At 39.1% G+C, this 25,981-nt stretch overlaps 1 protein-coding gene across 1 annotated transcript in view; it reads right to left on the minus strand.

Annotated features, from left to right (window-relative positions):
- The window catches only part of PRTG (protogenin), a 137,618-nt gene that overhangs the window by 68,979 nt on the left and 42,658 nt on the right, over positions 1-25,981 (minus strand). The window lies entirely within an intron of this gene.

Here is a 25,981-nt window from a genome sequence, read left to right on the forward strand (position 1 = left end):
AAGGGCGAGAGTCTAGACACCTGGATGCAAACAAGGACCTGGTTCCTTTGGACACAGATATGTCACACTCTGTGTTTGGAATCAAGTGATGTTGGTATTCATGTTTCAGAATAAAAAAGACAGAGAAGACACATGGTGTGCTGATGAACAAAAGGTAGAGAGACCCAAGAGACTATTTTTAGACACATGTATTTCCAAACTAAAGCTAAATCCTGAAGTGTTGATATTTTCCAGAGATAATTCTCTAAGACTCTAGGCAGGCCTCCAGGAACTGGTCATCATTGTCCATGGTTTTACATTTTGACAGAGTCCAGACTCCAGCTAATAGTGTGGTTTTCCTTTCCTCTACTAAGTCTTCCAGATATAAAGAAAGGGCCCCAATGATGGTCTTACTCCACCCCCCCTCATATTCCAGTTCAAAAACATATATGCCTCTATGGTTTATCAATAAAGTGAGAAGTTATGAAGAAACATAGAGAGACTATGGTCTAGATGCCTTATGTTTCATTAGACTGAAAAGGGTAAAAGGTCACAGATGACTAACGTTCTGCCTTGGACTTGACTTCATTAGTCTGTAAATGGATCACAGACTTTCAGAGGAACAGGACAAAGCCAATGAATAATGGTGAAAATATTCTTAAAAGCATCTATTTACAAAAAGGGTGGAGTGGTTTGGGTAAACACTTACTTTGTGCATGTAAGAAAATACTTCTGCTTTCTCAAGAACAGTAGTTTCACAAGGTAAAAACCATTCTCCTAATCACTGTGTGCCTCTTTCGTTCTCATATTGCTTGTGTGTACAAGGTTTTCCAGAAACTACATGATGGGTGACATCACAACAGACTCCATGCAGAAGCAGATACGTGTGAGAACCCAGCATCTTCTAGTAAGCTAATTCACGAGATTTGTGCAGATACAAAACAATGCCACTCCTCTCACTAATTTTTTTTTGCTTTAGAAAATAGTTATGTTTCATTAAATGTATTAGGTTAATATGCAATGAATCAATGTTTTCATTTTTAAATTAATCAACATTTTTTAAAATTTCTGTTTTAATTTCTAGTAAGAAATATCAGTAGATATAACCTACACAAATAAAAGTTCTTTGGGGGCCTGAGTGAGTTTTAAGAGTATAAAGAGTAAGATTAGCCCTGGCCAGTTTGGCTCAGCAGTTAGAGCGTCAGCCTGCGGTCTGGAGAGACCCGGGTTCGGTTCCCGCTAAGGGCACGTACTTCGGTTGCAGTTTGTCCCCGGCCCTGGTTGGTCGTGCGGGTGGCAGCCACTCGATGTGTCCCTTCACGTCGATGTTTCTCTCTCTCTCTCCCTTCCTCTCTCTCCCTCCCACTCTATCTGTACAAAAAATGGAAAAATATCCTCGGGTGAGGATAACAAAAATAAAAAATAAAAAATAAAAAAAAAAGAGTGAGATTAAAATGTTTGAGAACCCCTATTTAAGAACATCAAACTCTAAAAATTGTAATCTTTCTTTTTAATTGCTTCTGTAATAATTTTTCAGGATGTTAATCTGGCCATCACTGACAATCCATCTATTTACAACTTACAGACTTCAAGATGGGAATTTTATCTTATTTTTCCCCAGCCTCTCCCTCTCTATACTGAAATAACTAGTATAATTCAGCTCTTCTTCATTAGAAGTTTTTTCCAGCCCTATTTGAACAATTTCTTCTTCGATTACCACACAATGAATCAAGTTCCCAATACAGTATGTTTTATCCCATATACTGTATATCTCTCCATATCTGAATTCTCTCCATCACTAACAGTCTTCTCTTCAAGTCAGGCCCCTATCATCTACTACCTGAAAGTCTTGCAGGAACCTCCTAGGTGACACCTTTCCTACTATCAGTGTCACCTCTAGAGTGATAGTAAAAACAAATGCAAATTTGGTTTTGTGTTTATGTTTTGTTTTGTTTTTTATCCTTACCTGAGGACACTTTTTTTGTAGTTATCTTCAGATAGAGTGGGAGGAAGAGAGAGAGAAACATCTACGTGAAAGAGACACATCGAGTGGTTGCCACCCATATGACCCCAACCGGGGCCAGGGACAAACAGCAACCAAGGTACGTGCCCTTAGCAAGAACCGAACCCGGGACTCTGGTCTGCAGACCAACACTCTAACCGCTGAGCCAAACCAGCCAGGGCTCATGATTTTAAAAAAAAAAAAAAAAATCTGTTTTCCTTTATTGACTTTAGAGAGAGAGGAAGTGAAAGGGAGAGAGAGAGAGAAACATCAATGAGAGAGAACATTGATTGGCCGCCTCCTGCATGCTGTCCCCTGGGGATTGGGCCCACAACCTGGGCACATATCCTGGCTGGGAATCGAACCGCAGACCTCTTGGTGCATGGGTCGACGCTCAACCACTGAGCCACACTGGCTGGATATGTGTTCATGATTAATTAGTCCCTGCAAAACTCCCACTTGTTTTCAACCACTTACAATGAATTATGTTCAATGAACATTGAATATATCACAATAGTTCATATCTGTGAGCATTATATGAGTACTTCCTTCTCTCTCAAATATCCTAGTCCCTTTGTCCATCTGCTGAAATTCTTTCATCATTTAGAGGCTAGTTCACTTGCCCCATACTTTGAGAAGTTGTTCCTGACTCTTTTATCTGCAACTTCTGTACAATTCAGACCCTTATTGCTATCAGTATCTCACAGTATTGTAACCACTTGTTCGCAATCTTTCTCCCCTTCTACACTATGAGCTCACTGAGGGTCAGTAGTGGGTCATATTCTTTGCAGGATCCCTTACAACAGTGAATGGCACAGGCTCGGCACTAAAACAATACTTGCTGAACTGAACTAAATTTGTTTGCAATTTCTTCAGCTCTCTTAGGTCTCAGAAATGTGGGGAGTTTTCCGGGTACAAATACCAAGGCTTAGGAAAATAATGCATTTTTTATTTGTTGGTTTAATATAATTCTAAAGGATGTCCAATATTTTAGTGGTGTTATTTTTAGAGATAAAAATCTGTCTCTCCTCTATTAAAGGACTTTTCTAACGACTCAACAAGCTAATATAATGAGGGCTCTTTATACATTATGACTTTTTATAAATATTATCATGACTGAGACTAAAAATAATGACTTTTGTTTTGAGTAATTTCCCTCCAACCACTTAGGCATCTGAGAGTTGTTATTTACTCTGAATCTCAGCTAACCAATCAAACAATATGACACCCCTGAATCTTTGTTGGAGTAGCTCCTCCTTTGTTCCCCAAGTGAATAAATCTATGAAATCCCTAAGATTTTTTATTATAAAAATTGAACTAACATTGCTCTTTAGGTCAAATGCACTAGAACTCTGGAGTTAAAAAATTCCAAGAACAAAAAAGGCTTTATTGAGATATAAATCGCATAGCATGTAATTTACATACCATACAAGTCCCTCATTTAAAGTATAAAATTCAATGGTTTTTAGTATGTTCACAGTTTTCTATCACCCCTACAATCAATTTTAGAATATTTTCATCACTCCAAAAAGAAATCCCATATCCTTTAGTTATCACTCCATAATCTTCCCATCTCCTCCCGGACCCGAGCCCTAGGTAATCACCAATCTGGTTTTCCCCCCACCCCCAGCTTTACTGAGATATAACTGACATACAGCATTGTGTACAATGTGATGATCTGATATACATATGTTGGTAAATGATTACCACATAAAGTTATTTAACACATCCATTAAGTATGGGTATTTCATGATCTCACTCTAGTTTTCAGCAAGGTCTAAAACAAGTATAAAGGTATTTTTTTAATCCCCCAAACACCTTTATATCTAACATGTCTAACTTTTTGGTCCCTTTGGAAAATTCAGCCCACTTGAAAAATAATTTTTCCTCAAGAAGACCAAGCCAGATACTCCTTGGGACTCTCAGCAGTACCTCTGAGACTGAAGAAAAGGAAGCATCCATCACTCAACAATGAAAATAAATTGGCATCTTTCTGTTTGTACCTCCACCATCTGGGTGCCAACTCCATCTTTTTCCCTCACCTCTGTGAACCTGACATAGCTGCCGTTTCTCTACCTCTCTCCTGCATAAGTCAGACTCCTCCTAGCTCCTTCCCTCAGCCTGTAAAAGTGGGTAAGTCTCTCTCAGGCTCAAAACACAAAAAGAACAAAACTCCAGACCCCTCTTTATGGCACATATCCCTCCAGCAGCTATTCACTCTCTCTCTCTTCCCCCTGGGATAAAAACTTTTCTAAAGAATTTATTCTAGCTGCCTCCCCTTCTTCCTCTCTGACTTTACACCTCAATCACCCAATCTGCCTTCTTCCCCTATTATTTTATTGAAACAGTGTCTATGACTCTAAGCACTCTTTGTTCTCTTATTTCGCTGACTCCTTCTTGTCTCTTTTTCAAGGCCTCTCCCTTCTCCTCTGCTCTTCCTTCCAGAGAGTCTCTGTTCTTTTCTCTCTCCACATTCTCCTTGGGTGATCTCACCCACTTTTTTGTTTTCAGCTACATCCATCTATCACTGATGACTCCCCAAAATACATCTTCAGCTTAGATCCCTATCCCCAGAGTTTCATACTCATGGCTTCACCTGCCTACTGAGCATCTTCACTTGTGATTTATAAAACGCACTTCTAATTTTTCATCACATCCCAAATGAAATCATCTTTCTTCTTCCAAGCCTGTATCTCCACCTAAATTTGTGACACTAAAGGCAACTCAAGTACTCACCTGAGATAGACTAATGACTCCTTCCCTACTCTCTTCATTCAATCACCTGTTCCCACTGATTTTAACTCCTAAACATAAGTCAAGTTAATTTCTGTGTCCCTGTTTAAACATCTCTCACTGAAGCCACTATAAAAGTTTCTTACCTGCCCTGGCCAGATAGCTCAGTTAGTTGGAGCATCATCCCGATGTGCCACGGGTGTAGGTTTGATCCCCGGTCAGGGTACACACAAGAAATCAACCAATGCCCTGGCCTGTGTTCCCAGTGGTTAGAGCACTGGCCCATGCACCAAAGGTTCGCAGGATTACTGGTCAAGGGCATGTACCTGGGCTGCAGGTTTGATCCCTGGCCCTGGTCAGGGCACGTGCAGCAGGGTGTAGGGGAGTGGGGGCAACCAATCGATGTACCTCTCTCACCTCCCTCCCCACCGCTTACCCCCCCTCCCTTCTACTCTCGCTAAAAATCAATGGAAAAAAATATCCTCAGGTGAGAATTAACCAATAATAATAATAATAATAATAATAAAAAACAACCAATGAATGCATAAATAGGTGGAACAGCAAACTGATGTTTGTGTTTCTCTCTGTCTCTCTCTAAAATCAATTTAAAAAAATTTAAATCTCTTATCTGTTCTCCCTGCTCTTATCTTCCCTCTCCCCGCACCCTTCCAAAACATCCTTTAAACACACATGGTGTCTGACATGGCTGCATGGACTCAAAGCTACTCCCATCTACGAATTCAAAGGCTTCTAAGGTCAATTTATTACTGCTAAACCTAGCAAAGGAATAATCTCAAAAAAAATGTGATTCCAATTTTATTTTATTATTTTTTTTTTCTTTTTTTTTTTTTATTCTCACCCGAGGATATTTTTCCATTTTTTGTACAGATAGAGTGGGAGGGAGACAGAGGAAGGGAGAGAGAGAGAAACATCGACGTGAAGGGACACATCGAGTGGCTGCCACCCGCACGACCAACCAGGGCCGGGGACAAACTGCAACCGAAGTACGTGCCCTTAGCGGGAACCGAACCCGGGTCTCTCCGGACCGCAGGCCGACGCTCTAACCGCTGAGCCAAACTGACCAGAGCGTGATTCCAATTTTAAATGCTATCAAAAGTATTGTGCCTTAGCAATCCCTCCTAAATCTTTAAAGTACTTAGCCTAATTATTAGAAAAATTGAATGTCTATATCCCTGCTACATCAAAAGGAACAAATATCTTTCTTTATGCCAAATATATATTTTTAACTCTTTCTGGATGGGTACATTTTCAACAAACAGACTTGTTGGCTAGTTTTTGCAACAACAACAAAAAAAGTAGTTTGGCATCAATTACTCCAAAACCACATGGTTTATATGGTGAGCATACAACAATATTTAATATTCAACATTAAGTACTTATAGTAAAAGACAGTGACTATCTCTGCAATTAAAGATATACATTATAACTATGACACAAAGTTATCAACCCCATTATCTATATAATCACTCTATTCATTTAGTTTGTAGTTAACTCATGCTTTCAGGCTTCGAATCATGCAATTATTCATAAAATAATGAGCCAGATTAACTATCTCCCCAATCCAGAAGAGGATTTTAATTACCCTTATTTTAGACTAAAGTAATCTCGTCTAAGTTCGTTTGTTCATTCATTCATTCAACAAATATTTATTCAGTACCTAATACATTCTAGGTGCCAAGGACCCAACAGTGACCAAAACAGAGGCTCTATCCTCAGGGATCTTGGTCTAGTGATGGAGAAAGACACTTAACTAAATTACTATGCAAGTACATAACTTCAAACTGTGATAAATGCTCTAAAGGAAAAGTACCAATTATTAAGAAAGCATATAACAGAGGTTATAATAATGACAGAAGTAGCAATAGCTTAACATATATTTTCTTGCCAGGTAGTGTTTAAGTACATTGCATATTTCAGTTTATTTAATCCTCACAACTATTACTACTCCAATTTTCAGCTGAGAAAACTGAGTCATAGATTATTCAACTTGCTCAAGGTTCTACTGCTAGTAAGTGGCAAGGTTGGGATCTGAATCCAGGCCATCCCTGGAGAATTTACATGAGTTCTCTGATAAGTAAAAGTTTGAGATCCCTAAACTTCTTTGTAAGATAAAAATTACTGGCTCTATTTCCAAGCACTTCTACTGCTCAGGTATAAGTTAATATGTTTTGGTTTTCCAGATGCATTGAATATGTGTTAAGTTCCTGAATTTCCAAAACAGAATAATACCTTTAAACTCCTGCATACTAGGATTTTAATGCTATGGGTCTCATCTCAAACAAGAGTAGCTCTATTCCTAGGAACCTGTTAAAGATAGAAAAGATAAGAATGCATGTTAATTGAATTATACTACCTCAGTCTAAAATTTATTTAGGAATCACATTAAAAACAAATTTTTTTTTGATAGAGTGGAAGGGAGGGAGGGAGAGAGAGAAACACATCATCAGTTGGTTGTCTCCTGAAAGACCCCCAGCAACCCAGGTATGCACTCTAGACTGTAAATCGAACCCAAGACCCTTTAGTCTGCAGGCTGACACTCTAACCACTGAGCCAAACTGGCCAGAGCCAAATATTTTAAAAAAAATCATATCTCTAAAAAAAATACCCAGCCCTGGCCGGTTTGGCTCAGCGGTTAGAGCGTTCACCTGCGGTCCGGAGAGACCCGGGTTCGGTTCCCGCTAAGGGCATGTACCTCGGTTGCAGTTTGTCCCCGGCCCTGGTTGGTCGTGCGGGTGGCAGCCACTCGATGTGTCCCTTTCACATCGATGTTTCCCTCTCTCTCTCTTTCTCTCTCTCCCTCCCACTCTATCTGTACAAAAAATGGAAAAATGTCCTCGGGTGAGGATGAAAAAAAAAGATAAAAAAAAAACCCAGTTTACCTAATGGGAATATGAGCTAGTCATTATTACTATCCTAGTTTTAAGCCCACATACTTTTGATCATCAAAAAAGCTAAATACTTAGAGCAAGCTTAGAGGTTATGAATTTGCACGATGGAAGAGATTGTAGGAATGAGAGGAAGGACACAAACAAGAGACGTTGTTTACTGAACGACATGATTTGGCCATGAGATGTTCAAGGGGAATGGCAAGAAGGACCCACGAAGTTCTGAGGTTGCTGGCCTATGTATGGAAGGTTGGGACAGTATGGTGCCGGATCAGAGAACGTAGGAGAAGAGATCAGACGGGTTGGTGAATCACCCTTACAGACTCTCATTTCATCAGAATGCGAAGGAACTGGACATGTTAAGGAAGACTGGGAGACCATAAAAATAGATCAGAGATTAATAATATAAACATTTTCAAAAAGCTATTCATCCTGATATTTTAACTACTGCTTCAAATGTTAGGCTGTCTTTAAGATTTAAATAAAGATGTTCTTGAGTTTTAATAATACCTGCCTAAAAAAGTATCAATGTATAGCCAGTAAAATTAGCAGAGAAAAATTTAAAAAAAAAATTTCTGAGGCTCTGTTGGAATGAACTTAGGAGGACTGGCATTTCTGTTTTTCTCTTTTTAACGTATTTTCATTTCTTGATAGAAGTTAAAGCTTTAGAAAATTGAGGTAAAGAATATAAGACTAAAGCGAAATATTAGTCTTTGCTGGTTTAAAGAAAATCAGGAATAAAATGCAGTACAATACAGGGTACGATTTAGGTAGATAGAGGGACACAGTATAGCAGCCTAGCCTTGTGGTTAAGGATGCAGATATTAAAATTTATAAATCTGGGTAAGAATTACAGCTTTGTATTCATGAGCTGTGTGCCCATGAGAAGTTACTGGACCTCAAGCCTCCATAACTATCCTCAGTAAAATGGGATATTAATATTGTATAAGGATCTTATATTACATTATATATACACATACATATGTGTACACACACAGAGTATGATCATATGAGCATCTCAAGGCACTGCTTGACATCTAGTGAACTAGTAGTGGTTCTGGAGCTGTAACAGTAATAGGATGTCTTGCTATGAATACACTACATTTTGGAATGATGACTTTAAAAAGGCAAACAAAGGAGGTCAGTGACCATTATGCAATAAAAATAAACTTTAAAACTCCAACAAAGGCATAAGCAGTTTAAGATTAAAAATTTTTCTCTTCTTTTCTACTAAGCCAGACTATGTAGCTTATACATAAAATGCAGAGAAACAGCAGTAATTTTCCCATTTTAATGTGTATAGATAAATTGTTTGGTGTATAAAATCCCCTACCTGACTAATGAAATAATAAGAGATATATTAGGAATATATTACAGGAAGATAGGTAATTAAGATCAAATCTCTAAAATAGAGTTATATATGGTGATTTTTTTGTACTTTTTTTTTGCACAATACATATAATTAAAAAGTAATGAGATTTAAAAATAAGTTTTATATGCCTGCATGGGGCATGAATTGAAGAACTTGTCTTCATAAACTTTCTACTGTTATTCTACTACCTGATAAAATCCCTCATCCTTAATTTTTATATGCCTCCTTTTTAGTATTTTGACCTTCTCAAGCTTTGGGCAGACATCACCTATGACCTGTGGATGCTTGATTCTTTCCCCAACCAGTGCCCTCAATCTGAAAATTACAAGAAAAAGAATGTCTGAATAAAAACCTTTTTTCAATTAAAAATACATTACATAAAATTTTACATCAAAACTTAGAAACTTTAGAAAAGCACGCAAATATAAATATCCATATTGTAACAGTCTTAAACACTATTTCTTTGTAAGTATTTGTTTTTCTATTTTGATTTTTTTTTAAGTCAAGCGTTAAGCTGCGTAAATGAATACATCCTTTACGATCAAAGTTAGATCTCCCTAAAACGTTAGTTAACAAACTATTTCGGCATTATCAAAACATTTTGCACTTATTTAAATGGCAAGATATCTCGTGGCCTCATGCAAATCTCAGCTTTCTCCTTGAAGTGGACTTTGTTTCTGGCAGTTAGGTATGATTTTACAAGTCTACAGCCTCCTTGTGAAACCTGACCTCTTTCTTCCCTCCACAGTCAGTGCTAACATAAACCAAGAGCCCCACAAGAAGTCATTAAAGCTGTGCTGTTAAGAGGCCAGAGCTCTATAAAATAGGCAAGAAACAAGGTCTTAAGAAACATGCGCCGTTCTCAAAAACAACCTTGCAAACACAATAAATGTAAGTGCCTATTTTATTTGTGACTTCCTCCTCTTCACCTGTCTACTTAATCATTTGCTTCTATGATTTATAGTCAGCAGAAAAAAGGATCAAAGATGCTAAGAAGAAATTGTTCTCCAAACTTTTATTTGATCAGAAAACATATATGTATTTCTACACTGGAAATGTATGACTACAATATTAAACTAATGTGCCATCCACGCTGTTAAAAGGTTGAAATGAATGAAATACTTAATATATGTTGATTCTAAAACCAACTAAAAATTATGGATACAGTCTGAAATGACAAACCACTCAATAATTTAAAATAAGTTCACAGATAATTCCCTAATGTAAGAAAAATATCACTCTTGTAAATCCCATTTAAAACAGTCTCTCACTAAACAGAAAATATATCAATCAATCAGAATCTTTATTTTATTTCATTTTTTAAAAATCTTTACTGTTGGAAGTATTACAGATGTCCTCCCTTTTTCCCCAATGACACCCTCCTCCCCGCTCCCACCCCCTCCTGCTTTCCCTAAACTATCTGTGTCCATTGATTATGCATATAAGTTCTTTGGTTTATCCCTTCCCTCTGAGGTTTGTCAATCTGTTCCCTACTCCCATGTCTCTGGATCTATTTTGATCGACAGCTTATTTTGTTTATGGTAGTCCAATAAATAAGTGGGATCATGTGGTACTTGTCTTTCTCAATCAGAAGCCTGATGCAGGGTTTGCACAGGTGGTCCTAATGCTATGTGATGATCAGCCAGAGGTTCTGGAGTCCTCAGCTGGTCAAGGACTGCATCAGGTGCTACTGCCACATCCCTCCTGAGAATCCTAATGGCAAGGGAACACGGCTGTAGTCACGTTCTAGTCTCTGTGCTGTTTCTACAGCTCCAAGTCACCAATCAGTAGTTCTGGGGAAATCTGTAAGTAGTTCATCAAGAAAACGAGGATTTCTCAGACTCCTGAATGTTCACAATTTCAGAGTTCCTCAAGCAGTATGTGTGTATTAGCTTCAAGTTTATTTCTATTACACTGGTCTTTCAAATCATGCATTTGCCCACTACAGCCTTTCCTAATCAACGCAGTAGTAACTTCTAACCTCATCAGGTCTAATTCGCTTTGAGTCTTCAAACTAGAAGACTGACCTGCAACTGAACAGGAAGTAAAACAAGAGATTTGACCCATCTAATCAAAGCATTAAGGTAACTGATGCTTTACTTGCTTGAGGTAAAAAACCAACCAAGGCACAAGTTTCAAGAAGAAGTTGGAAACTTATTATCTTTAAGACTAAGCAAGAAACTACTTTGCACTTTTTAAAAAACTGTTTTACAAAAAATGTCATCTGGCCCTGGCCGGTTTGGTTCAGCGGTTAGAGCGTCGGCCTGCGGTCCTGAGAGACCCGGGTTCGGTTCCCGCTAAGGGCGCGTACCTCGGTTGCAGTTTGTCCCCGGTCCTGGTAGGTTGTGCGAGTGGCAGCCACTCGATGTGTTCCTTTCACGTCGATGTTTTTCTCTCTCTCTCTGTTCCTCTCTCTCCCTCCCACTCTACCTGAACAAAAAGTGGAAGAATGTCCTCGCGTGAGGATAAAAAAAAACAAAAACAAAAAATGTCATCTGTTTAATAAAAATAGTGTGACACAAAACAGATGTGATCACTATGCCTTGGGTGTCAACCTCCTTTTTTTCAGCTGTACTGAGTACACAACAGCTATTCTGTACGTGGCTTCTTAACTGACTTCTAGGGAATTTAGTATCTTGCTTGAATTGTGGCTATTCTGACAACCAGGTGCTAAGAGGCATGCATTTGCTTTTCAAAGGTAATATTTAGATCAAAATATGTGTCCAAATAAATGTAAACAAAACGAAGGCCAGAATATTTCTAACTAATTTGGGAATCAGGGATATTCAGAAATATATCCTACATGCAAATTTTCCACAGACTAGATTATTTTCCACTATATTCCTGCTGTATCCATATTAAAAGATACCTTTAATAACACCTGAGAGCGCTGGCCGGTTTGGCTCAGCGGTTGAAGCGTCGACCTGCGGTCCAGAGAGACCCGGGTTCGTTCCCGCTGAGGACATGTACCTCGGTTGTAGTTTTTGTCCCCAGCCCTGGTTGGTTGTGCGGGTGGCAGCCACTCAAGGTGTCCCTTTCACGTCAATGTTTCTCTCTCTCTATCTCTCTTCCTCCCACTCTATCTGAACAAAAAATGGAAAAAAGTGTCCTCGGGTGAGGATTAAAAATAAAACCAAAAACCTGAGAATTCTTTGCTTCTTTGATATTTCATCAACCCTGTTTTGAGAAATGCCACAGTTGGTACTCTGCAAACTCAATTCCTTTGCCTGAAGATGCAAAGCTCTTCAAGTTCCTTCTGTCAGTCGGGCCACTCACTGTTGTTTTTTTTTAAACAATTTTTTAAAAAACTTTTAATTAAAATTATTTTAAAATTGTAGTTGACATACAATACTATATTCATTTCAGGTGTACACCCCAGTGATTAAACCTTATATAACTTACTAAGAAATCATCCCGATAAATCTCATACCCATCTGACACCATACATAGTTATTAGAGAATTAATGACTATATTCCCCAAGCTGTAGTTTACACCCCCATGACTATTCTGTAACAACCAATTTGTACTTCTTAATCCTTTCACATTTCTCACCCATTCCTCCAACCCCCTTCCCATTTGGCAACCATCAAAATGTTCTCTGTATTTATAAGTCTGTTTCTGTTTTTGCTTGTTCATTTGTTTTTCAGATCCATTTTTTGATAGATATGTATTTATTTTATTGTTCATGTTTCTTAATCTTTATTTTTTTCTTCTTCTTAAAGATGACCCTTTAACATTTCATGTAAATACTGGTTTGGTAGTGATGAATTCCTTTAGCTTTTTCTTGTCTGGGAAGCTCTATATGGGTCCTTTAATTCTAAATGATAGCTTTGCTGGGTAAACTTGGTTGTAAGTCCTTGCTTTTCATCACTTTGAATACTTCTTGCCCATCCTTCTGGCCTGCAAAGTTTCTGTTGAGAAATTAGTTGACAGTCTTATGGGAGCTCCCTTGTAGGTAACTAACTGATTTTCTCTTGCTGCTTTGTTGTTAACCTTTAACATTTTAAGTATGATGTGTCTTGGTGTGGGTCTCTTTGGGTTCATCTTATTTGGGACTCTCTGTATTTCCTGGACTTGGATGTCTGTTTCTTTCACCAGTTTAGGAAAGTTTTCTGTCATTATTTTTCAAACATGTTTTCAATTTCTTGTTCTTTATCTTCTCCTTCTGGCACCCCCATGATGCAAATGTTGGTATGCTTGAAGTTGTCCCAGAGGCTCCTTACACTACCTTCATTTTGGGGGGGATTCTTTTTTCTTTTTGCTGTTCTGACTGGGTGTTTTCTGCTTCCTTGTCTTCTAAATCACTGATCTGATACTTGGCTTCATCTACTCTACTGTTGATTCCCTATAAATTATTCTTCATTTAAGTTAGTGTACCCTTCATTTCTGACTGTTTTTTTATGGTTTCCATGTCCTTTTTATGCTGTTGAAGTTCTTTCTAAATTCAACTACACTTCCCCTAAGTTCAATGAGCATCCTTATAACCAATGTTTTGAACTCTGCATCTAGAAAATTGTTTATCTCCATTTTACTTCCTTCTTTTTCTGGAGTTTTGTTCTGTTCTTTTGTTCAGGATGTTTCTTTGTCTTCTCAGTTTGGCAGCCTCCTGTGTTTGTTTCTGTGTATCAGGTAGAGCTGCTATGTCTCCAAGGCTTGGTAGAGTGGCCTAATGTAGTAAATGTCCTGTAAAGTCCAGTGGCACAGACTCTAATGACCTAAGCTGGGCACTCCAGTGTGAGCTGTGAACACACTGTAGTTAAGCCTTGACTGCTATTGGCACATCAATTGGAGGGATTTACCCTCAGGTCTATCAGCTACAAGGACTGGCTGTGACCACCAACCACTATGGAAGATCAGCTGTGTAGGGGCCCACCCCACAGAGAAGGACTTAATTCAGTATGGGGGGCAGTCTAGTGCTCACTGAGTCTGCCCCTTGAGTGTGTCACTGTGGAGGTGGTTGTGTGGTACTTTGACATGGTCTGAAGCTGTCCACCAGGTGCACTGGCTCTTGGGCCACTCGCGAGGTGTAGGCCAAGATCAGCTGCTGCCTGTGTTCTGCCCAGGGCTACCAGGCATGAGCTACAAAGTAATCTGCAGATGGTTGCTACTTGTGCTGGGCTTGGAGATACCCAGGAGAGGACAAGCTGTGAACTGAGGTTGGCAGCTGATAGTGCCAAGCTTGGGGCCACTTAGCGAGAGGTACGGGGCACGCTGAGGTCAGACACTTCTTGTTTGAGAGAGTTTAGGAAAAGTCTGAAGCATGAGCCAATACAGGCCATTTGTATAAAAATGCCACTGGAAATAGCTTGGGTGGGCTGGCAAGTTTGGTAGGGTGACGTCTCACAGAATCACTAGGGTTGGGCAAACAGTGATAGCCAGGTTGAAAGAGACTCATATATGGCACCTGCCTGCCAGCTCAGAAAACAAAAAATGGCCTCTGCCAGCACTTCTGTCTGTGAGAAAGCTGCCCCCTGCCCCTAGCTTTTGCCCTGATGCCAGATAATTCAGTTCATCCCTATATGTCCTTGATGCCTTTCAAGCTGCTATACCAGGGCTGGAGCTCAGAGTAAGTCCATGTATAGGCCCTTTAATAAGAACTGCCTGGAACTCCAGCTCCTCTCCATCTCATTCAGCCACAATTCCTACTGGTTTTTACACCCAGAGTTATGAGAACTTCTCTTCCCAGCACTGGAACCCAGGGCTTGGTGGCCTGGTGGTGGGGGGGGGAGCTGGGACCCCTTACTCCTTAGGGGGGGACCTCTGCAGCTGATATATCCCTCCTGATTTTTATTGCCACACGTGGGTGTAGGACTAGCCCTTCCATGTCTCCGCCCCTCCTACCAATCTCAATGTATCTTCTTTATATCCTTAGTTGTAGGACTTCTATTCAGCCAGATTACAAGTGATTCTGAATGATGGTTATTCTGTAGTTTAATTGTAATTTTGATGTGGGAGGATATGATACCTACACTGCCATCTTGACCGTAAGTCCTCTACTATTCTTATTAACAACTGGTTTCAGAAATTCTCTAACTTTCCAATTTATTCAGGTCTTCAACCACTTTTACCCTAGATTGTAAATTTCTTGAGTTCAGAGAACATGTCCTACTTGTCTCTGTGTTGGTAGGGGCCAGAAGGGTGCCCTTCATGTAACAGGCTCAATCAATAGAGGTTTCTTCAGTGAACTCAATGAACCACATCACCTTCTATCTGCAACAGAAAATTCTGCCTCTTATCTCCGAGAAGATTAATATAATTATGACTGTATCACTCCCTACTGTATTGTATGAGCAAATTACTTACTCTTCCTAAACATATTTTGTTATGTAAAATAGGGCTCTTACAGGGTTTTTATGGATTACAAAAGGCAATGCATGTAAAGCACTTAATATGATGCACTCAACTTAGCTATTTCTATTATTTTATTGCACATAATTTTCTTCCTTATCACTTAAAAATCTCTCCCTCTTCACCTAGCTACTCTTCCTTCACTCCTGGTTCTGAGCAAAAAGTAAGTAAGCATTCCAACTTGTGGCAAGGTTAACTCTGTCCTGACACTCTTAATCCTGCCTCTGGGTACCTTCTCTGGGCCCCTATTTCATTATTCCCATTCTCTCATATCGCTCCCTCATTACTATTTCTTCCTCTCTGACTACAGACATACTTACATCTTCCCTATCCCACAAATCAGTAGAGATCCCAGGTCAAGGTAACATTCAGTTCATCTCTTTTCTGTCACTGTGGTTCTTCTAGACTGACTCCATCCACCTACTTCTTTACTTCTGCTAGGGTAGGGGATGGAGAGGAGGAAAAGAGGAAGGAAAAAGAGTCATAGGTCTCTCTGCATGACTCAGGAGCCTCCTGGGAAAATTTATCTTAAGAGAAGTAATCACACTCATGAGTTTGGTTCAAAAACAATCTATCAGTTTAGGTGGGGAGTTGTGTCAGAATTCATGGCTGCCTGACCCTCAAATCAGGCAAGCCATAAGAACTTACAAATATGTTTATATAAAGGAAGAGAAGAGAGGGGAGAGGAAGATACTTTGGGACTGTTGGCTAAAAGTTTTGAAAGTTTTAAGACTACTTCCGGTGGGAGACACGGGAGCAGACAAAGGTATGCCCACCATTTGGAGTTACTATTGTACAACCTGGAATGGGGTACAGAAAATAGACTTCATTCACTGGGCCTACCCACCAGAAGACACTTGCAGAAAGAAACCATAATCCTCACCTGAAGATGATATTCAATAAGCAAAGAAAGAAGAGGGATGCTCACTCCCCAGGATACTGAATACAGGCTGGCTCTTAGTGTCCTGAATCAAACTGGAACTGACTGAAAACCTAACCTCTCCTGCAGATCCATTTTTCACCATTCAAGATCTTGTTTTTACCAGAGTTTACTCATACTGTAATGCCTAGTATGCCCCTGTAGAGATACCTGGTGTGTCTGTATTTATTTCATATTTGTCAATCAATTTTTATCTTAGAGAAAAAAATATAATCGCTGACTCTGTGTTGTCCAGAGACTAAGATAGTCTCCTTGCTCCTTCCATTTCTTCCCTCTTTTCTGCCTCCAAACCTTTTTCTCATACTCTCTTCCCACATTTCCTTATTTGTCTCTGGAAGACATTTGGGAAAATAATGGTGGCCTGAAGTGGAAGAGTGACTGGGGATGGCGATATGAGAGACATTTGGGAGGTGCAATAAATATGACCAAAACCAAGAGTGCAGGATAACAAACATTCTTATACATTGATGTTGGCAGTACAATGTCAAAAAATGATTAACGTGCCCTGGCCAGCTGGCTCAGTTATCTGAAGCATCATCCCATGCACCAAAAGGTTGTGGGTTTGATTCCCTTTCAGAGCACATACCTGGTTTGCTGGTTTGATCTCTGGTTGGGGAGTTTATGGGATGTAACTGATTGATGTTTCTCTCTCTCTCCCCTCGCCCCTCCCTTTTCCTCTCTCTAAAATCAATAAACATATCTTCAGGTGAAGATTTTTAAAAAGATTAACATATAACAAAAATGGAAGCAATTATAACTTCAACTACTGGAACTTACACAGCCCTTAAAATGACTGTTACTACATGGGGGAAAAAACCTGTGATCTACTAAGTATAAAAAAAAGATACAAAATTGTATTGAAAACCTTCTTCTTAAGAAAGCTCAACTACAGGATTTCATTCTAACAACTTCTTTTATTCTTAACAAAATATAAACAGGCCAACCAAAACGTTTGCAGCCTCTAACTAGCACTTGTCAACAAGGCCAGTCTTAACAGACTGGTGCTGGCCCATGTTGATGTGGAAAGAGTGAAACAATATGATGAGTCCATATGACTACAGAAAACGCAAAAATTTAAACAAAGACATTTTCCTTCTTTGTAAAACTTAAGCACCGTTCCATTAGAATTTAAAAAACGTTTTCAGTTACAGAAAAGGATAATTGCTTTAGGAGAGAAGACTGAGGCAGGAAATTGTTTGTTGATTGAATAAATGAATGAATATGTAGGTAGCTACCATAAATGTATAATAAACATTTGTCAGTAATAAAAGTCAATGTAAAAATACTGCTTGTTGCTTCACTTTAAAGAATATGGTAAAATATTTCCAAATTAGGTAGAAGGTTGAATGACCTTCGTGATTTCAGAGGTCCCTTCCATGACACGCTAATTTCAGGGGCATGTGCTGTGCTCTCAGTAGCTACATCACTAACACAGAGGTAGTTATAGTACAAAGAAAGATCCTGGAGTAAGGAGGTCTAAGTTTTGGTCTTTGCTAACTCACTTATTGCCTTTAACATGCAATCTTGGATAGGTCATAATATTAAAGGTATGAGTGTTTTGTAAGCCCCACACCAATGTTCCAGAGCTGGGACACAAGTGGACCTTAGCTAATGTGTAGGAAGCAGAGCAAATTGGGAAACAGTAGTAGACTAAGGTCAGGGTATAGAGCAATAACACAGCAAACATTTTGGACATCTTTTGACAATCTAATATGAAGTCACTGTCAGCCATGACAGTTATGTCAAGCGGCACTATGACAAAGACTGAGGTAACAGGGTTTAATGGGAACACCCTTGGGAGGGGCCCAGAACACACAAAACCACTCAGACAAGGACTCCATCTGGATACTGAGATGAGTGGGACTGTCACCCACTGTAGGATATACGAACTCAGAGCTTCAGCCATTCAACACTCGAGCTTGGCTGTGCCACAGGTCACACTTGGAATTCAGTGGGACTTCCACTCCACCAAATGTGTGCTGCCACTGTAGCTGCCCGCCTGGCTTGAGACTGATGCCATTCTCTCCATGTGCAGAGGCTGCCAGTGACTGAAACTTTGTGCCAAATGCTTGCACTGCTTGCTCTACTGTGTAAGTTCGTCCTTGCTGTGTGCAACCTGTGTGTAACTCTATTGGTTTATTGGGGAGGTCTCCCCTAACAATCCTGTCATTGTAGAGAGACACAAACGTGTGTGAGTGACTTCTCTCAGGGATATCCCTTGCTCACAATAGTCAGAGACCTGTATTCCCTTCAAGCTCTATCATAAATGAGCTATATATGACTTGTCAAAAGTAAGCTCTTTGGCTCTTAATGTCCTCATACACAAAATGGTAGTTCTCTTCTCAGCAGTCACTGCCATGCCTTCCAGTTCTAAAGAACCTTCCCAGAGCCACAGTTCAGTGTGCTCTAATCCATCTTCTAACTTGGTATTGTGGGGTTTACGACTGCTAGAGATTATTGGTCTGAGTATACCACTGTAGCCATTATAGAAATGACCCAACATTGATGATCTTAACACTTGATGATATGTTCTGAACCATACATAATTTTCGGTGGCAAACTTAATAAGGTTTAGACTTAATTGTTAAACAGAGGGCTCTTTTGGTAGGTTCCCCTTACATTTTTACTTTTTGACATCCCTTCCAATGCATACACTCAACAAAAGAACAGGGTCAGTAACAACATCTGTTGCCTAAAACAAGCAAAGGAGCTCGAGAGCCAGAAGTCGACAGTGATTTCAATAGGCCTAAAGATCACAGTGCTTTATACATAACTGCCCATCATTAAATGCTTACTGAAATGAATTAACTCACAATTAGTCATAATGGGAATGTGCTTAGTGTGAAACTAGAAGACTCAGAATGAGATTATAAAATGACTTAAAATCATTCCAAATTTTCTTATAATAATTATTTTCAGAATCATTATTTTGTGTGTTTGAGTTCTAGTATACAAGGGGACAATGGCATATTTATATCTGTGCATAAACATATGTATTATAAACTAAAAGAATGCGCTGGGCCTTAGAGACCTACATTAGCCAGCAGAGACCAGGCCTCTGAAAAAGGATGAGAATAGTTATGTTCTCTTTGGTCTAAGGAGCTGTGGACAATTCTGGTGCAGGGAACCTCTTCATTCAGAAAATAGCATAATTTTTTTTTTCTTTATTGATTTTAGAGAGAGAGGGAGGAAGAGGGAGAAAGAGAGAGAAACATCGGTGAGAGAGAGCATTGACTGGCCGCCTCCTGCATGCCCCTCACTGGGGATCAGGCCCACAACCTGGGCATGTGCCCTGACCGGGAATCGAGCCAGCGACCTCTTGGTGCATGGGTCGACACTCGACCACTGAGCCACACCAGCCGGGCAGCATGAATATATTAAGTAGTCAGTAGATGTTCGGAGGGCTGCACATAAAATATATGAGAAAAAGAAGTGATAGAAGACTAGAGACAGGCAATTTTGTCCAGGTCAAAGCTATTCTTATATGGAGAATAAAAATATACATCCCATTATAAAACGTTAAAGGAAAAGCAAAAGAACAAGAATAGCCAGAACAATTTTGAAAAAGAACAAAATTGGAGGACTCACACTGTTTGATTTTAAGATATAATAATATCAAGAATTATAATAAAAGTATAGTAATCAATGAAGCATGGTATTGACAAAAGGACAGACACACAGATCAATGGAACAGAAAAAAAGTACAGAAATAAACCAATGCAAATATGTCAAGTAATTCTGTACAAAGTTGTAAAAGTAATTCAATAAAGAAATGATGTCTTTTCAACAAATGGTGCTTAAACAATTTTAAAAATTAATCTTCACCTATACTTTATATAAAAATAAATCTAAAATGGGTCACAGACCAAAATGTGAAACATAAAATTATAAAACTTTTAGAAAGAAACATTAAGAAAAAATCCTTATGACCTTGGGTTAAGAAAAAATTTCTTAGATATGACACCAGAAGCACAGTGTATAAAAAGAAAAAGAATGTTAAACTGGACTCCATCAAAATAAAACAAATTTCTGCTCTAGGAAAAAAAAACACTGTTAAGAGAATTAAAAAAAAAGTCATAAACTGGGAGAAAAAAATTGCAAATGACATATCTGACAAAGGATTTGTATCCAGAATATATAATAAACTCTCTAAATTCAATAATTATAAAACAACCAATTTAAAAAGGGGCACAAGATGTGAATAGATACTTTACCAAAGAAAATATATGGATGACAACTGGACACATGAAAAGATGATCAACCTCATTAGTCAGCATCATAGGGAAATGCCAATTAAAACCACCATGAAATACCACTACACACCTATAAGAATGGCTAAAATAAAAATAAAAACACTGACCGTTCCAAGTGCTGGTGAAGATGTGGAATATCTAAAACTCATACATTGCTGGTGGGAATGCAAACTGTATAGTCACTTTGGAAAATAACTTGGCAGTTGCTTATAAAGTTAAAGATACTTACTGCATTCTCATCTTTACATATTTACTCAATAGAAACAAAAACTTATGTTCACACAAAAACATGCACAAGAAAGTTTATAGAAGCTTTACTCATAATAGCACCAAACTGTAAACAATCCAAATGTGCTTCAACTGGTGAATGGATAAACTATAGTAGATCTATATTGTAAAATACTATTCAGCAATAAAAAGGGACAAGCTACTGATACACTTAACAACATAGATAAATCTCACATGCATTATGCTAAGTAAAAGAAGCAAGACCAAAAACACTACTGACTGTATAATTTCATTTATATGACATTCTGGAAAATACAAGATATAGTGGCTGCTAGAAGTTAGGGGAGGGGGAGGGTATGACTACATGGGGAGCATGTACAGAAGATGGTGATGGTTACATGACTATGTACCTGTCAAAACGCACTGAACTGTGGACCCAAAAAAAGTTTTTACTGTACATAAATTCAAAAAAATTTTTTAAACACTATATTCCTTATAAAACAGAAAGGCTTTTACGTTTCTAATCACTCCTAATAAAGAATTATAAATTAAGCATGATGACAACACACACAAATTTTAAAAGCTAACTCTTGCAGACCATCTTGACTTCTATGAGGTCACACATGATTTTCCCAAGTAGAACTATAATGATAGAATCCTTTCATACACCCAGGATCTTAGAGTATCCTGTTCGCTTCATTGTTTTATCACCTCTACTTTCTGCTCATACCCAGAGGACAGGGCCTGTGTCTTTCATCCCTGTATTCCTGGTTAAGCACCGCAGATACAAACAGCACTCAATAGTTACCTGATAAACACATGAATAAAATATGCCCTCAGGCACACATATATATACTCGGCTCAGTCACCACCTCTTTATTGGGAGTGTATATGGTATAATGTGTGCATAGTAATAATCTGAAGGACTATAAAATGGTGAAACTAAGTTTACATTATCTTTAGACTAATATGCATGAAAAGCATACACAAAAATATTTATCCTGATAACTAGAAATGGACCTATGGTCCTGAGGAACAGGAGGAGTAAGAAACCTAGAGCCCTCCTACTCCTCTACCTGTGGAAATGGTGGGACAGCATACCTCTGCTGAGTCAGTAGAAGAATGAGGAGTCAACAAGGCATTACATGTACATATATGAAAACACTGGCATCCACACACATCCACACACATGTATACACCTGAAAAACCAGCCCTTCCTGAGTAGCCCAGCCCATTACCACACCGCAGGATTGCAATTCCTGCAGTCCTTTTCCAGGCTGCTACCCAACATATCCTAGAAGACACTTGTCAAGTTTCCGGGCTTCCTGGCATTTTGAGCCCACTTCAGGCAGTCTCATAATATTCAGCCTGACACAGGCCCCTCGTGCCAGGCTCCAATAGGTTTGATCTAAGGAAACTCACATAAGAAACAGATTTTCTAGAGAGCGCTCCTTCAGGATTAAATTGCACCACTGAATGCTGAAATAAAGGTGCACTGTTTTTGCACATGAATTAGTGCCACAGGTGAAACAAGTTATATTGAATGAAGATGTGCAATGAGGAAGTCACAACCACTTCTCCTGACATGCTCATCTGCAGCTGTACTACAGTTCTCTAGCTACACCCTGACCTATGTTCTGCTGGATTGATGGTGTCCACTCTAAAGAGATCAGCGGTAACTAGAGAGTGACAAGCAACCAGGATAGCTTCTCTCACGACCAGACCATAAAGAACAACAGAAGTAGATGTGGAAATGCAATGCTTTAAGAGAAAGGGTCTGTCAGAGTAGGAATTTAAGGAAGAGATTAGGAACAAGTAAAGTCACACGCCTAAGCAAAATCAATAGGAGCAGGCTGTCAATAAGAAAAATCAAAGGAAATAAAAACAGTGTTCTGTAACTGTTAAACCATCATAAAATTACTACCAACATTCCTCGTCTCCCTTTCCAGAGCTGATAAAATGAAAACAAACCACTATTTACTTTGCCTTTCATCTTTCCCAACTGCTACTTAATCTTGAGTTTCAAAAAAAAAATTTTTTTTTTAAATAATCAGTCTCCATATGGTACTCTCATAATCTAGACAGAATCCTGTTAGTTGGGAGTAAAATCGGATCTCACTTTGAAAGACATCCCCAACTGGGATTTTCCTCTTCTCAAATTATCTGTCTCCCCAGCAACAGTGTGTGGTCACAGAAGTGTATGAGACATGCTAATGCGTTTATCAAGTGATTATTCTTGGCCCCTCTGCTGGCAAAAACAAGCAGGAAACGGTACAGAAAAAACATGCCTAGTAAGCCACATTAACCAGCTTCAAAGCTGTTCAACTTGTGTGGCTCCTATGAATTCAAGGGGAAGAGAAAAAGCACCACTGCTTTGTCCTTACCAAGACCACTTCCCCTTCAGCCGTTTGCCAAGTGATTGCCTTATATTGCCTAATCCAAGAGATGCCTTTCTTATGCCTTGTTGTCATTCCATAAAGAATTAGTTCTGCTTAATAGCTCAACTGTGCAGGAAGAACATTCCATGCAATTTTACACTTTGCATCAGTCAGAGAAACAGAAGGATCAAGAAAGCATTAAGAAGAGTGAGGTTTTGTAACAAAATTCATGTCACTTAGCAACTTCATCCGTGTAGAAATTTATAATGAGAAAAATACAAAGTCCATTAAATTACAGCAGAAATATTTCTACTAGGATTACTTCTGCTTTTCCAAATTAGTATTTCAAAGACATTTAAAACAATTCAAGCGCTGCAGTATATTATTTGTTAATAAATGTTACAGTATTCTTCTCTTTGTTGTTTTATATATTGCTTTCTCAGATTATAAAAATACATGGTTTTTCTTTTTCTCCCACATAATAACCTGAATGTGAATATTTAGTAAATGCCTATTATGCAGTACAATTTATTAAGTTTACACAATCATGATTTATTACATCAAATGTTCTATATATGACATTCAATTCATAAACTGGGAATCAATCACTATGAAACATCTGAGTATCTCTTTCATCTTCTAATACTTGTTAAATTAAAGACCAAACCTATTTAATTGATAACAGGAAAAAAGTACACACACTGTCATATGCACACACACACATCAGATGCCCTTGTTAAAGTAAATTCATAAAGTGAACATTGAGTTCTAAGCTACCTGTCTACAACATAATGAAGTCTTATAAATAATATTGTAGTGCACTTTTTTGTTGTTGTTAATCCTTGCCCAAGGATATTTTTTCATTGATTTTTTAGAGTGGAAGGGAGGAAAGGAGAGGAAGGGGGAGGGAGGGGGAGAGAGAGAGAAAAAGAAAGAGAGACATTGACTGGCTGCCTCCTGAGCAACCCCAACCAGGGCCGGGGATCGAACCCGTAACACGGGTATGTGCCCTTGACTGGGAATTGAACCCGAGACCCTTCTGACTGCGGGACAATGCCCTAACCACTGAGTAAACTGGCTAGCTGTAGCTCACTTTTTTATTAGGCTAACCACACAACCCTTAAAGGGAAAAAAAGGTAATTAACCTACTACATATCTTACATACATTAACACTCCTAAGAACTTTAACAGGTAAGTAATATTACCTTCACTTACAGGTAGGGAAATATGTTCTGAGAAGTTAAGCCACTTGCTCAGGGTCATATAATTAGTAAATAGTGGAGCCAGGAGTCAAAATGTGCTTTAAAAAAAAATGACACCCAACTTACAGCCCTAGAGACACAGAGGTCCACACAAGTTCATCATAGCACAACAGGACAGAAATGCTAACCCTGCCTGTAAGTCCATTCTCCCGTAGAAACACACATTCATGCATAAAGAACAGACAATTTCCTTTCCTCCAATTCTCTCTCCTTTAAATACTCCTAGAAGCAGCAACAAAAGCAAATTTTCCCAACCCTCCACTTGATTGTATCACTCCCAAAGTCTTCAGTGAGGGCTTTAGGATCTTCTGTCAACAATTCTTGCTCCCTATTTGTCACCAACATTAATTTAATTGTGCAATTATTTATCCAACATTCTACATTACTCTCCAAGATGGATTTTTTGGTCTAGCTTAAGTAAATCCACTTGCCATCTGAAAAACTTATATGCATATAAACATAACCAATGGACACAGACAAACAGTGTGGTGAAGGCAACAGGGGGTGGGAGAGCGGGGAGGAGAAAGTCAATGTGGGGAAAATGGAGGGCCATCTGTAGTACTTTCTTTTTTTTTTTTTTTTTATCCTCACCTGAGGACACTTTTCCATCTTTTGTTCAGGTAGAGTGGGAGGGAGAGAGAAGAACAGAGAGAGAGAGAAACATCGATGTGAAAGGAACACATCGAGCGGCTGCCACCCGCACAACCGACCAGGGCCGGGGACAAACTACAACCGAGGTATGCGCCCTTAGTGGGAACCGAACCCGGGTCTCTCAGGACCGCAGGCCGACGCTCTAACCGCTGAGCCAAACCGGCCAGGGCCATCTGTAGTACTTTCAACAATGAAGATACATTTTTAAAAACACTCAGAATCCAGGAACACTACACTGTTAAGGCCCTCTCTACAAGCCCCACCCCCCCCACCCCCATCATCAAGTCAAGACTGAGAATCAGGGAAAGAGAGGGGACATATATGGTCAAGGGTTGATGGACCAGTAAGCAGCATGGGATTATGAAGAGTGCTCCAAGCAGAGAGTAGAGCATGGACAAAGGCACAGAGCAACGAGAGAGCACAGAACCGGCGGAGAACTGTAATTCCATGTGGTGGGAATGTGGGGTGTGTAGAAGAATCAGAGGGTGAGATGGGGTGGAGACACAGAGAGACAGACAGCACAGTCAAGGACGCAGCCATTGGGCAGGCCGGGACCAGATGATGAGAAGCCTTGCCTATTTATGCTCTAATGTTCTGCTGCTCCAAGTGTGGTCCTTGAATCAGCCTTAGAACTATTCTTAAAACAGATTATCAGGCGCTACCCCAGACCTACCAAATGCCAATCAGCTCTTTTTAAAGGTGCCCAGGTGACTTATACACAGCTTAAAATTTGAGAAGAAGAGCTCTAAGCATTTGGGTTGCATTCTGAAGGCAAAAAGAAGCCACTGAAATATTTTATGCAAAAGATAAACATGATCAGATTTTAAAGCAATATGGGAGACTAATTACAAGTAGGTACAAATGCAAACGTGGTTTTTTATGGTTTACTTACTACTGAATTCTTCTGTTTGAGAATGATTGTTTTTGC

The sequence above is a fragment of the Molossus molossus genome, unplaced genomic scaffold (genome assembly GCF_014108415.1).
Source record: "Molossus molossus isolate mMolMol1 unplaced genomic scaffold, mMolMol1.p scaffold_m16_p_1, whole genome shotgun sequence".
Lineage (NCBI taxonomy): Eukaryota > Metazoa > Chordata > Mammalia > Chiroptera > Molossidae > Molossus > Molossus molossus.